Here is a 12,500-nt window from a genome sequence, read left to right on the forward strand (position 1 = left end):
TGTTTATACAATTCCTTAAAACATGTAATTATAAAAATATTGGGTTGTCCGGAAAGTTCGTACCGATTTATAGTAGCTTACCTTTCGACTTATTTGCCATGAAACCAACTCAATTCTGGGAAGAGGGAATTTTCAAGTTAAAAGGAAGACAGTGACGCATTGTGTAACAAAATGGTTCGTATTTGGTTGATTAAAAATGCAATGGCAAGTATTTATTGACCTTTTTCTTTCCTTTAAAAATCGGTACGAACTTTCCGGACAACCCAATATATTTGTATCTTTTTGTTCTGTTTTTTTTTTTCCATTTTTGTAACATGGAGGTCCAGTAAAGTTAAATAGGAATTAAAGGGGTCCATAAGCGAAAAATATGTTTAAGGACCACTGTTTTAGAAAATCACAACCTCCATTAAGATCTTAAATTAGGACTGCTAAGTTACGGGGACGTAAAACACACCATCACCGGTTGTCAAGCAGTGGTAGGGGAACAAACTCAAATACAAAGACATACACACATACATACATACATACATACATACATACATACATACGATAGGCTTCTTTCAGTTTCCGTCTACCAAATTCACTCACAAAGCTTTGATCGGCCCGAGACTATAGTGGAAGACACTTGCCCAAGGTAGTTGGGAAGCAGACTTCTTATTTCAAGGGACTAAACATAGAGGGGACAAACAAGGACAGACAAAGGGGTTAAGTCGATTACATCGAGCCCAGTGCGTAACTAGTACTTATTTTATCGACCCCGAAAGGATGAAAGGCAAAGTCGACCTCGGCGGAATTTGAACTCAGAACGTAGCGGCAGACGAAATACCGCTAAGCATTTCGCCCAGCGTGCTAACGTTTCTACCAGCTCGCCGTAAGAAGCAGACTTCTTACCACACAACCAGGACTGCGCTTAGATATACGAAGATATAGATATATATACATATATAAATACATATACAGGTATGCACATTTAGCGGGTATGTGTACATGCGTGTCAATCTTCAGTAACTAAAGAAAATTAAATAAAATACTCCACATATTAATTTTGAAACGGAAAAAGACAAGTAAAAAGGAAGAGTTTATTATAAAATGAACTCACCCATTGCGGAGCTATGTACGATCCACAAGCTACGTATTTCTGCAATGTGTTATTGAAACACACGGCATAGCATCCACCACACAGAAAAGGCCTGTAATATATCAATTTTCTCAATGAATGAAAATTATATTTGTAGTCAGACATTGCACAAACAATGTGAAAAACGGTCAGTGAATAAATTTTACACAAATTTAGACAGCTTTTTGAAAAAAAATGTTCTTTACTGAAATTAAGCAAAGCAAAACATACAGTTCCAGCAAAATAGCAATTTTACATCAAAGAACTAGAGTTAGACCTGGAAATTTTTGATTAATACTACCATAAGAAAATAAATACTTAAAGAATAAATATCAAGTAGAAAATTGATAACGTGTTTCTTTAAAATTCTTAAGGAAAGTACATCTAATAAATGCTGCAACAATATTCATTCAATGAAATAATATTTCAAATTCTACAGTATATGTAACATTTTTTCTATACAATCAATAGAAGGAAAAAAAAACAAAAACATCAAAACTCATAGATACTTCGACAAACTTATATACCAGCATGGCTGTTGCAAACATCAGAAATTATTATATATATATATATATATATATATATATATATATATATATAAGGATTTACTTTTCGTAATGAGATAAAAAAAAAAACCAAGACTGTGCATAATATAGAACATTTATAAAAAGAAGGTTTTACAACTTATATCCCTTCATCGGAGACGGTGTGAGAGGATGGTTAAGTAATAGTTAGTTTAGTTAAGATAGGAAATAGAGAGTGAATCTAGGGATATTGTATTTGTAAATCCATTGTTTAGGCAGAATGGTAAGATAAATGTTCTATATTATACACAGCCTTGAATTTTTTTATCTCATTACGAAAAGTAAACCCTTATATTCACACGCTGATGTATGACCTACGTTGGACCCCTTATTCGCATAATCACCGAACCTGGAGCTTAACTATGGTCTATCCATAGCACTTACTCAGCATTACCTGAAACCTCTGGGTCTAATTGACACCACTATCGCTCATAACCTATATATATATATATATATATATATGCATACACACATACATACACATACATACATACATGCATACATACATACATACATACATACCCACTTCTCTTCACCCCTACTCTTTCTCTCCTCTCTCTTACTCTCTCTCACTCTCTTCTCTCGTACTCCCCCCTCTCTCACTCTTACTCTCTACACTCTTACTCTCTTACTCTCTCACCTTTACTCTCTCACCTTTACTCTCTCACTCTCTCTCACTCTTACTCTCTACATTCTTACTCTCTTACTCTCTTACTCTCTCACCCTTACTCTATCACCCTTACTCTCTCACTCTCTTCTCTCTTTCCCTCTCGCTTACTCTCTTTCTCTTTCTCTCTTTCTCTCCCCCATACCCCTCTTCCCTCTCTCCCACTCTCTTCTCTCCCACTCTCTTTCTCTTCCTCTCTTTCTCCCCCCATACCCACCTTCCCCCTCTCTCTCCCCCCATACCCACCTTCCCCCCTCTCTCTCCCCCCATACCCACCTTCCCCCCTCTCTCTCCCCCCATACCCACCTTCCCTCTCTCTCTCCCCCCATACCCACCTTCCCCCTCTCTCAATCCACCTTCCCTCTCTTATACCCACCCTCTCTCCTCTCTTTCTCTCCCCTCCCATACCCATCTTCCCCCTCTTCCCCCTCTCTTACATCCACCTTCCCCTTCCCCCTTCATCGTCAACACCCCCTCATAAGCTCATCCCACCACACCCCAACACACTCCTACTCTACCTTCCCACTCCACCCATCCAATTCCTTACACCCACCACCCACCCCCTACCCACATACCCTACCTCTACCCCACCCTCAGCCTAACCCACACTCCACCCATGCCTTCCCCACCTCCCAACACCCTCACATCACACCACACCAATACCCTCGCATCACACTACAACTGACCAAGTGCTTTCTCCCTTCCCCATTTTCACACTACATACGTCAAGATCACCAGCATTCTATCTCCCACACACAGCCCCTCGTTCTTCGATCACCGTTTGTTATCTCCCCTTTTCTTAGCTCTCCTGAAAAAAGAATTTCTAACTTCCGGTCAGTCATTGTTATGATCAGCCATTATTATGATTGACCGTTGACTGGACACTATTCAATCTTTTTTCTCCGTGTTTTTCTCCTTGTCTCCGTATTCTTTCTGTTGAAGAGCGTAGCTCGAAACGTCAAAGACTTTCCGTATTCCCGAGCGTCATACTAATACATCCTTTTGTTATTTACACCACCTGTCCTCGTCTGTTGTTGTTTTTTCGTATATTCTCCTACATACATACATACATACATACATACATACGTTACACCGTATGTAAACAAATAAGTTTGTTTTCCCAAGCGTTGAAATGTATTGTAGAACAAATAGAAAGATAAATTTTATTCAACGCGAAGATACTGAACAGTACATATATATAAAGGATAAAATCCGTTTTCTTATTTTTTTTTAGGCAGAAAAATTTGTCTGCTTTAAAAAAAAACAAAAAAGGATTTATATATATATATATATATATATATATATATATATATATATATATATATATATATATATATATATATATATATATATATACATACATACATATATATATATACATATATATATATATACATACATATATATATATATATACATATATATATATATATACATACATATATATATATATATATATATATATATATATATATATATATATATATATATATATATATATATATATATATATATATATATATATATATATACTGTTCAGTATATACGTGTTGAATAAAATTTATCTTTCTACTTGTGTATATGTGTATGTACGTATATAATCTTTGGATTATCAAACGAAAGCATGGTGGCTTAATGCATGTTGTAGACAGTGTGCATTCATTTGTTTTTAATATTGGTCCTTCACTCCGTCTCTGCAAAAAGTGTTTGACATGAGATCTTTCAGGTAGTGATTGGGTTATTCATTAAGTTCGAAACTATATACATACAATAATTCTAGTGAAACACATTCACTGATTTCAAAAATAGAAATAATACATTTCTAAATCTCTCAGAGAGATTTATGCAGCAGTGATGCGATAAAGTAGTTGTATGCTGTCAACTTAATGTGACAGTCCCATGAAGGGATCTCCAACTAGCAGGCCATTGCTACTCTGTGTCTATGTGTATACATACATGTATATATATATATATATATATATATATATATATATATATATATATATATATATATATATATATATATATATATATATATATATATACAGATATAGGGCAGAGAATCGTCAATTAGTAATAAAATTAATAATTAACAATTTAGCCAAGTAGTTCAGTATGAAAAATCCTTTATCGGTAAAACCATTTATAATCATAAAATACAGGGATTAGCATGAGTTGTTTCTCCAACATACTGAGAATTTAGAAATAGCAGTCAAAGAACTACTGATTCTAAACTACAAATTTTTTCTCTAACGGATGGCGATATTTTATGGCACACACAGAACAAAAACAAAAGGGAAAAGCAAAAACAAACCTGCCTTTAGTTAATTGGATACGACGTTTCACGGTTAAGAGTATGAAGTTACTCTATTCCTCTCTTCAGCCCAATATTCTGATAAATTTGAAAGTGTCTCTAAAAAACTCACGGTAATTTTGGCCATGCGACACCAAAAGCCAACGTGGGGAAGGCACGAATTTATCGGCTAGTGAGTTCATACGGGACTTTTTTATACGGGATTATTTGTGGCGCACGTGGAATAGATTCTTTGGGGTGAAGTGTTTGAACTCACTAGCCGATAAATTCGTAAGTGCCTTCCCCACGTTGGTTTTTGGTGTCGCATGGCCAAAATTACCGTGAGTTTTTTAGAGACACTTTCAAATTTATCAGAATATTGTTCTGTGTGTGCCATAAAATATCGCCATCCGTTAGAGAAAAAATTTGTAGTTTAGAATCAGTAGTTCTTTGACTGCTATTTCTAAATTCTCATTATGTTGGAGAAGCAACTCATGCTAATCCCTGTATTTTATGATTATATATATATATATATATATATATATATATATATATATATATACACACACATACATATATAACCATTACGTGTAAATCGTAAGCTAATTGGTTAAAATAAAGACGGGATCTATGCCAGTAATATCGGTACGCCCGGCAAACTATGACGTTTAAGCTGCATGCGGATTGGTCAAAACTGTATTCCAAAACCGTATTCTTGGAGCCTTTAAATAAGTATGAAAAAGAAGTCGTCATTTTACTACAGTTGTCAAGAATTCAACTGTCAGTTTAATACATTTTGAACTCTGATAATTACTGCGAACTTATGAAGGCGCTAATTGAACTTTATGCACATTACAAAATATTTTTTAATGTTTAACATACTTCAACATTGTAAAAGAATTTCTATTTTTTAAATACCATAATAAAAAAAACGTGAAAACCAGACCATGTTTTTAACTTTATTCAACTGATATATATATATATATATATATATATATATATATATATATATATATATATATATATATATATATATATATATATATTTGCATACATGCATGCATACAGGAAGTAATACTTGATATGAGTGTGTGCGCGTGCGGCGGTGTGTGTGATAATCTAATCTTATGAGTTTGTGTGTAAAAATGAGAAAGAGGGAGAAAAAAGAAAGACAGGCTCATATACAAAACTTTGGCAACTGTTGGTTTCCCTAAACTTCTCTGACTAAAAGTGCTAACTGAAACAATGAACTTTTGAAATTTCTATCTAGAGAATAAAGGCGAAGAGGGATACAGGTAGTTTTGTAGGTATTCACAGCCTCCAAATAAATTACTAAAGTTTAACGGGCAATGAAATTTGACGGTGGCAAAATGCCATTAAACTTGGTTATAAAAACTAACAATTCATATTTTCTCCGTTGGGAAGATTTCCATTTCAGTTCGGTAATTAAGTTATGATCACCCCATTATGAAATGCAGCCTGTGTCAATATACATACCCCCAGAGCTATGCAAATTAGAATCAATCACGCAAAATATTCTTTTCTACTCGAGGCACAAGGCCCGGAATTTTGGGGGAAGGAGCCAGTCGATTAGATCAACCCCAGTGTGCAACTGGTACTTAATTTATCGACCCCGGAAGAATGAAAGGTAAAGTCGACTTCGGCGGAATTTGAGCTCAGAACGTAACGCCAGACGAAATACTGCTAAGCATTTCACCCGGCGTGCTAACGTTTCTGCCAGCTCGCCGTCTTACAATCACGCAAAATATTGCAAGGAGCATCATTCCACTGGGATGGTCATTTCCTGACATTGTTAACTGCTGGTGATAGTCACATTGTTCCTGTAGGTGATGAACATGCTATTTATGTATTCATTTATTTTGTGAAGGACGGACCCGGGTTGACTTTGGTTAACAAAGTCTACCATCAAAAGCTTTTACAGCTGTTGCTATTTCTTGCAATGTGAGCACCCACTTCAGTTAGTTTGGCAGTTTGTTTATTCATTTATTTAGTATATATCTCCAAAAGGGCGGTGGAGGCGCAATGGCCCAGTGGTTAGGGCAGCGGACTCGCGGTCATAGGATCGCGGTTTCGATTCCCAGACCGGGCGTTGTGAGTGTTTATTGAGCGAAAACACCTAAAAATTCCACGAGGTTCCGGCAGGGAATGGTGGCGAACCCTGCTGTACTCTTTCACCACAACTTTCTCTCGCTCTTACTTCCTGTTTCTGTTGTGCCCGTAATTCAAAGGGCCAGCCTTGTTACACTCTGTGTCTCGCTGAATATCCCCGAGAACTACGTTAAGGGTACACCTGACTGTGGAGTGCTCAGTCACTTGCACGTTAATTTCACGAGCAGGCTGTTCCGTTGATCGGATAAACTGGAACCCTCGACGTCGTAAGCGACGGAGTGCCAACAACAACCAAAAGGGCGACGGGCACGACGGACATAATCCTCGATGCATTTCCTCCCGCTCATTACATTCAGTGTTCAAATTCTGCTGAGGTCAACTTTACCTTTCATCCTTTCGAATCCATAAAATAAGGACCAGTTGAGTACTAGGGTCGATGTAATCAGCTAGCCCCTTTCCTTACAAATAATGGTTATATATGGTTTCATATTATAGCAGAAGGTCAGCATTTTCAATGCAAAGAGACTAATCGATTACATCGCGCCCCAGCACTAATCTGATACTTATTTCATCGACACCGAAGGGCAAAAGACAAAGTCGACTAGTGGCATTTGAAGTTAGACCGTAAGGAATAGGAAGAAATGCCGCTAAGCATTTTATCCGGTATACTAACGATTCAGACAGATCACTCCCTTTAATGAGTTCTTTTTAATTGATTCTAATTTGGCCAATTCAAGCAAGAGAGAATAGATCACCAGTATGTGTTTATTTTATTGATCCACAAGTCATAAATGACGACCCCGCTACATCTTGCAATGAAAAGATGAAGCGATGGAACCAAATATTGTAAGTACTTAGACTAGTGCTCTACAATTCAGCCAGCTGCTTCTAAAATAATACAAGCTTTTTATGACAAGGCATTAAAGCCCAATATATTAAGTGTAAAAGCTGCGATACCTAAACCCTTTATAAGAACATTATTGGCTTGCAAGAGAGGAAATATTTGTCACTGACTTCAACCACCATGTTTTTTTATTCTACATCGCTTGCTAATTTTCAAGAGGTACATTAACAATATTACATTTCAGCATATTTGATTTTACAAGAAATTAATTAACTAAATCCATTTTTTGTTTATTCCTCTTAGAATTTTCTAGAGCCGTTAGTATTTGTTATAGTTGCCAACATTTGATACAACTGTCAGACGATAAAGAGTCTTATCAGGTAAAAACAGACAACTTTCAATCAATTGAAATCAATAACTTACCGGCATATGTCAGAATTTGGGATTTCTGAATTGTGGCATGGATTGCTTGCACACCATGGCACTGGTACCCCATCAGGACAAGTCACTTCTAAAGGAATAGAATTAGTTTAATGGAAATATAAACCGTTGAAGCTCATTGGGAAAATCATAGACCGTGGCAATCTCAAAAATAGAAATCAGACGCGATCTCAAAAATAGAGATCAGGAATATTTCATTTTGTGATAAAAAGAAACCGGGAAATAATCCACTTTCTTGTTAATTAAAGATAAAACTGATTTAAAGGTATTTCGCATTCATTTCTTTTTTTTTTTTTATTAAAAATAGTTTGTTTTTTTAAGAATCTCATTCATCCCAAGAGAAAAATTAATTGCTGCTTTGATGTTACACAATGTCTGAAAAAGTATTTGATTAAATTTGCAAATGTGTCATAGTGCAAAAGTAGTATAGTTGTTCTGAACAAAAATTCATATTTTATAGAGAGAGAAAATATATACTAAAATTAACATTTAGCAGTTCTCTGCAATAATTTCCCGTGAAATAAATATATTATAAATGCACATGAATTATCTTATGAGCACTCACAATACATCAGGTCACACATACTCTTTAATCAATAGCCAAAGCTATTTTTCAAGGCAGTGAAGACGAAACTAACGAAGCTGATTCTGTTCCGTATCTCATGACAATCAGAAATGTTGTGTTTAGTTTATATATATATACATTCATTTACCAGAAATGTTAAAGGTCATGGCTAGAAGAATAATTTCAATCTTTTTTTTTTTTTTTTCTGGAATCCAATAATTTCTTCCGAGTTAGCACTGTCGTTAAAAAATTTCCGTAATTAAGCTGATGTTTGGAAAAAATTAACATGTTTGGTATAAATTGGCGTGAAACACACTTCCTGCCATGGATAATCTATACGAAACTAGTGATATTCCGACCAATTGTCTGGATTAAATCTTGATTTGGTAAGGAACAAACTATCCAATGGATGTAGATGGTTTTCAAAAGGTTTGGTCAAGGATAAGAAAACAGCCGAGAGCGTTTGGAGTGTCTGTATGTCTGGAATATGGATAAGTGTAAATACTAACATGTGAAGACAATTCAGAATAGGAAAAAATTCAGCCTCATCGAGTGTATTGATGTACAAAAGGTGTTTAGGCCAAGAGGAGTGCTTGCATAGAAATCAAGGAGGGAGAAAATTATAGAGAAAGGCGAAAAAGAGAGAGAGAGAGAGAAGAGAAATGGTGAGAGGGAGATAGTGAGTTGGTAGCTGAAAGAATTCGGAAATAAACAGTTGAAATTCTACATTTCATTTTCGGCAGAATTCTGGTTTAAGCACGCTATATAAACCCGGAATTTTCAGAATGAAAAATTCTTTTTTAAATTTTTCGATTTTTTTTTTTATCAGTCCGAGATTTTGGCTTAAACCCCAGTAATAAACCATTAAACGTATTTATAGAGAGAAAGATAGTGAAAAGTAGAGTGACAAAGAAGCGAGGACGGTATCAGGTGGTCCTGAGATGTGCTAAAAGTAACAGCTAAATAACCCTTAAATCATACGAATTTTTTTTTTTTTTTGCATAATCGTATGAATTCCCGTTTGTAGAACACAAATCGTAAAACTTTTCTGAAAATTCAGAAAAGTAAAAATAAGATTATGAGGGGTTACATGGGGTACTTAAACCAGAATTCCGCCTCATTTTCTTCGTTAGTGATCGGTAGAAGAAACTCAAAATATCTTTCATTTTTTACTTATTTCATCCATTGAACTCCGGCCATTAAGGGTTTTTAATCGAACAAATCAATACTAGTACTTCTTTTTTTTTTTCTTTTTTTTTTTAAATCAGCAACTTATTCTATCGGTTCTTTTGCCGAATCACTAGGTTAGGGTGACGTAAAGAAACCAAAACCGGTTGGTTGTCAAGTAGTGGTGGGGACAAATCCACACATATATGTATATATACAACGGGCTTCTACACAGTTTCCGTCTATCAAACTCTCTCAGCCCGGGGCTATAGTAGAAGACTCTGGAACTGAACCTGAGACCACCTAATTGCAAAGCTAGCTTCTTAGCCACACAACTTTGCCTCCATTTATATCTCTTTTTTACTCTTTTACTTGTTTCAGTCATTTGGTTGCGGCCATACTGGAGCACCGCCTTTTAGTCGAATAAATCATCGTTCAGAGCTAACTAGAATCCATTGCAATAAACTTGAATCCTTGACGTAGCTTAAGTTTCCCCTTAGCACGACAATATTGAAACTCCGGATTTTGTCTAGTTAAACCGTTTTATACTCTTCCATAAGACTACTTATAGATGTAGATATGCTATGCCTTCAAAATAAATTACATCCATACGGTAAACAGTATACCCAACCACTTTTCAAACACATTCGATTTTCGTTTCTTATTAACATCATCATGAAAACATAAAGCGTGACGAGAAAATTATCTCACTGTTATCCCAGCGGACGTATGTTCTTTTACTCCATATGTTCATTCCTTCGGTATTGTCTCAATAAATTTGTATTACATCTACCCTCGTTTATGACGGGAAAAACGTGTTGAATGAATCAGCGACAAGTGAATAATACAACATATATAGAAAAAAAATAGGTTTCATTCCAAGACCCCCGGCTGTTCCCAAATAACATCCCCAGACAGTTTTAAATCCACATAATGGTATTGTGTCATGGTTGGAATGATATTTAAAGTAAAATTTCATGATAAAAATGTAAAAGTGAGAAATATTATGTTTTACTGTTCGCTGGTGACATATTGATGGGTAGGTTTACGTAAATCCGTGTAAAAATACGCATCTTCGTAGCACGGTCATGTAAACAGGAGCAATAACCAGTGCATTACGGGTAGTTGCAGATTTCTCACTAGAAGTTAATTTTCTTGATGTTATTTGATTATTAAATAGAAAATTTAATCTTTGTGTGTGTTTTTTTTTGGGGGGGGGGGGTAAAGTTTATGGACAATGTTTCATAAGCTGTTATATAAATATTTCTTCTATTCGGTTTCAAGTGTAGATATTTGTAATGATATTTATAATATATTATTTTGGAGCAATGAAAATACACAGAAAATATAAATACACAATAAATTCCTAAGCCAGGTAAATACACATACGTAAGTATGTGTATATATGTGTCTGTATCTATCTATCTCTCTCTCTCTCTCTCTCTCTCTCTCTCTCTCTATATATATATATATATATATATATATATATATATATATATATATATATATATATATATATATATATATATAAAGCCAGTGTGAATTTTTTTACACACTGGCTTCTTGATAAAATTCTTATAAAAGATTTTTATCCCTTTTGGAATTTGACGAACTACTAGCGTTCTACCTCAGATTTGCGTTTGGCCGTACGGCTTTTGAATGTTGTTTTCACTGTCCATTTTTTCCTGTCTTGGTTTGTGTTTGCCACCTTGGAATCCTCTGTGTAGTTGGTTGATCCACTACTCAGGAAGAGACTATTCTAGAGTACGTCCTGTCTGGTCTTCGAAACGTCTAGATAGAATAGAGACAGCTGATGAAGGGATATTCCAAGGGGCTTTCCGTTTTCCTATGTGTTCGTTCCGTTGTCTGTAGTTTATTGTTCTAACGTCCTGTACCCTGATATGCATGTATATACACATGTAGATGTAAGTATGTACATATATGTGTGTATACATGTATATATATTCTTTGTATTATTATATATATATATATATATATATATATATATATATATATATATATATATATATATATACTTATATTTGAAATTTTAGCGGGTATTTCGGTTGAAAGTTGGAAAAGTTTTAGATAATTTCTACCGTTCTTATTTAGTGGAAAGCTGTAATGTTGGTGTTTATGTATATTATGGGGATAGTTTGTGATGATGTGGAAAAGGAGGAAAGTTGGTAAGGTATTGTCATGTTTACCCTTCCCTCAAGATTGCTGGCCTTGTGCCAAAAATCAGAAAGAATTATATATATTCCCATATATCAATGTATGCAACTAGATTCTTTTGTAGCTGTTGTTGACATTGTGCATCTGTTATACTAAGCGGTTTGTAGATTGTATTTTTATTTTCATTTGTATATTTATTTATATATTTTGCGGTCGCAGGCATCACTGTGTGATTAAAAAGATTGCTTCATGTGATGGCAGTTGTAATTGACATACAACTGAATGAAAGTTTGAGAGACATTTAGTTAATATTTCAAGGCCGTTGAGCGAGCGCGTAGAGGCCGGTAATTGGCTGGTAATGCAAAGATGCGAAATAGGCAGATAGACAGGCAGGCAGATAGACAGGCAGGCAGATAGACAGGCAGGCAGATAGACGGATACGAAAAAGACAGGGCGAAATTTACAGAGAAGAGAATTAAACTAGAGCAGTAAAAAAGCTGACTGATAAACATAGCCA

The 12,500-nt window shown here is 35.2% G+C and overlaps 2 long non-coding RNA genes across 3 annotated transcripts in view; one reads left to right on the forward strand and one right to left on the reverse strand.

The window, feature by feature from the left end:
• The window catches only part of LOC149134337 (uncharacterized), a 30,942-nt gene that overhangs the window by 8,374 nt on the left and 10,068 nt on the right, over nt 1-12,500 (forward strand). The window lies entirely within an intron of this gene.
• LOC149134338 (uncharacterized) overlaps nt 1-12,500 on the reverse strand; it is a 38,201-nt gene that overhangs the window by 2,091 nt on the left and 23,610 nt on the right. For both annotated transcript variants that reach the window (XR_016242829.1, XR_016242830.1), the window contains exons 3-4: nt 8,059-8,146; nt 1,100-1,190 (exon numbers count right to left, since the gene is read on the reverse strand). This is a non-coding gene — a long non-coding RNA (uncharacterized LOC149134338). The remainder of the gene's footprint in view (nt 1-1,099; nt 1,191-8,058; nt 8,147-12,500) is intronic.

Source organism: Octopus bimaculoides, chromosome 8 (assembly GCF_046866305.1).
Source record: "Octopus bimaculoides isolate indiv1 chromosome 8, ASM4686630v1, whole genome shotgun sequence".
Taxonomy (NCBI): Eukaryota; Metazoa; Mollusca; class Cephalopoda; order Octopoda; family Octopodidae; genus Octopus; species Octopus bimaculoides.